A 3231-nucleotide genomic window follows, 5' to 3' on the forward strand; every position below is an offset into this window, starting at 1 on the left:
AGGGAACAGTGGTGTAAGGTATGGTGTTTATGAGGGAGAAGGAGAGAAGATAGAAGTAAAAATTTATAGTTAGTGAGGGAGAAATTAATAGATGTTGGCTATTAGAATGAGAGAAGTGAGAAAGAGAATCCAAGGAGACAGATAGGCAAGGGAAAAATATATATACAGATATGTAAGAATATACAACAAAACTGTAATATGCTATTCACACATCTCATTCCTCAAGAAATTGATGCATGAAAAATATTTTTATTCAAAGATGGTAGAGGTGTGAAGGAGTGGGCAAAAAAATAAATAAATAAATAGAAAATAGAAAATCTCGATGGAAAGTTGAATAACTGCTTCCATTGGTTTTCAAAATTTTTCCAGCTTCCCTACCCAACTGATAGGTGGAGTTGTCTAAAAGTTGATGTTCCTCTATTCCACTGGGTTTCAGACAGGTTAGGTAGGTGAGCTGATAGCAAGATGCCCTCTCACCCTCTTCCAGTCTTCCCACCCATGTAGCCAGTCCCTTCCATCCTCCTGCACTTTAAGACTCACTGAGCTGGAGAGAGCCTTCTTTTCTCCAGTTTCTCCTACCTGTCCTCCTTCTGGGGAACTACCCCTAGTCTACCTGGGTTTGCCAGACCAAGACAGGCCCATGCAAACCCAGCTGCAATCTGATGAACCTGGCCTTCAGCTTCCCCATTCCCCAGCCTCTGCCTTGCTACAGTACCAAGATCTCAAGGTCATTTCAATTTACAGAGAGACCACCAGATGTGCTCACACCAAGCAGTGACCCTGCAAAAAGCAATCAGATGGTGGCCACTAGCACACCCAGCAGAAAGACCTCAGGTGCAATCGGACCTGCAGGTACTCCAAAAATATATCTCCAGACCCTGGCCACTGTCCCCAGGCTGAGGCAGGCACCCCAAGATGGCATCAGTGGCAGTCAAAAACCTGCAGACCCTGGCTGGTGTCCCAAGATGGTGGTGGCCATGTATAATCAAACCTGCAGTTACCGTGACAATGGACTTCCAGGCAGCAGCTGGTAGCAGGTAGTGACTGATTCACTGGTAGCCTGCAGGTTGTTACAAGAGAGGTGAGAAAGGAATCAGTCTTATTGAAGAGAAAAATGATAGCAAAAAATTAAACCAAACTTTTTAAATATAAAATTTGAGTATAATAATAATATTAATAATCTTTCAGGTGTTTCCATTAAATGATACAATATCTGTGTATTTACACTACCATGCAAATTATAGTAGAATGATCATTATCTAAAATACTTGTAAATTTCCTGATGCTATGTAATCAGGAATCTGTTATATTAAGAGAAATTGGCGTTTCATGCTAAAGAAGGGTGTTATTTGTCTTCAGTGGAAGTTTTCATATAAGTAGAAATCTATGCAACCCAACTTCGAAACAAACATCAGACTTTGTGTAGAATCAGTAGAGAGATTTAGTAATAATAAATGAAAACAGTGAAACCATGAATTTTTTGAAGCTTGAGAAACCTAGGCTTGAATTTCTGTATGATTTTTCTGTGCCCTAATAATTACATTTTTAGAAAAAAAAAATGGCTAATGCTATTTTTCCATGGGGCTATGAAAACTACATTTTATCACTTTAGTACCTGAAGTAAACTTGTTGCACAGTAGGATTTTTCCTTTCTCTTCCCTTGTTTCAATTTCTTTGCAACATCTAGTCTTGTATGCAATTATTTTCAAAGCCTACAGTTATTCCAGTGGCCCATAATTATTTGATACTGAATTTATTATATATTTTTAGGATTGTTTGGTTATAAAAAATAAATACTACTCAAACAGACTTGCTAAAAATATGTGTACAACAAAGGATATACAGAAACTCAACTGCTTTACCCCAAGTTAGAACAAAGCAGTCAATATATTCATTATGAATCATTAATTATTCTAGTTTGAATTTCTTTTTCTTTTTTTCCTCATTAAACATTTGTTTTAATGGGTCTCAAAATTCTGTGACAGATTTTTGGTCAAGTTGTTTCCATTAAGAAGTACTGATTTTAAAAACTAAAAACTTAAAACTGCCACAAACACACACACACACAAACAAATGGTCCACAAAACATTCTCCTTTCCTTCTAAAGATTTTACGATGCTTTGTTATCATTAACTAGTCTTTTACTATTAAACTTAACTGGCCAATTGAGACAACAGTTCTGAGACTTTTCTTTCACCACTGATTAAGATTGGGGTTTAATTTCATTCTGTTGCATATGGTTTTCCAGTTTTCCCAGCACCATTTGTTGAAGAGGCTATCTTTTCTCCATTGCATATTTTTGGCCCCTTTGTCTAGTATGAGAAAATTGTATTTATTTGGGTTTGTGTACGTGTCCTCTATTTTGTACCATTGATCTACCTGTCTAATTTGGTACCAATACCATGCCGTTTTTGTTACTATTGCTTTGTAGTAGAGTTGAAGATCTGGTATTGCTATATCCCCTGCTTTGCTCTTTCTGCTGAGGATTGCTTTAGCTATTCTGGGTTTCTTATTCTTCCAGATGAATTTCATAATTGCTTGCTCTATTTCTGTAAGGTACATCATTGGGATTTTAATTGGAATTGCATTGAATCTGTATAGAACTTTTGGTAGTATGGCCATTTTGACAATATTAATTCTACCTATCCAAGAACATGGGAGATCTTTCCATCTTCTAAGGTTTTCTTTAATTTCTTTCTTTAGTGTTCTGTAGTTCTCATTGTAGAGGTCTTTCACCTCTTTTGTTAGACTGAATCCCAAGTATTTTATTTTTTTCGAGGCTATTGTGAATGGGGTCGTTTTCCTAACTTCTCTTTCTGAAGATTCATCATTTATGTATAAAAATGCATTGGATTTATGAGCATTGATCTTGTAACCTGCTACTTTACTGAATTCACTTATGAGTTCTAAAAGTTTCCTGGTGAATTTTCAGGTTCCTCTAAATATATAATCATGTCATCAGCGAATAGGGATAGTTTGAGTTCTTCTTTTCCAATTCGTATCCCTTTAATTTCTTTGGTTTGTCTAATTGCTCTGGCTAGAGTTTCAAGGATGATGTTGAATAGAAGTGTTGAAAGAGGGTATCCCTACCTTGTTCCAGTTTTTAGGGGGAATGCTTTCAGTTTTTCACCATTTAGAATGATATTGGCCATGGGCTTAGCATAGATGGCCTTTACAATGTTAAGGAATGTTCCCACTATCCCAATTTTTTCTAGTGTTTTGAGCATGAAG

This window comes from Sciurus carolinensis, chromosome 10, assembly GCF_902686445.1.
Source record: "Sciurus carolinensis chromosome 10, mSciCar1.2, whole genome shotgun sequence".
In the NCBI taxonomy this organism is placed as follows: Eukaryota; Metazoa; Chordata; class Mammalia; order Rodentia; family Sciuridae; genus Sciurus; species Sciurus carolinensis.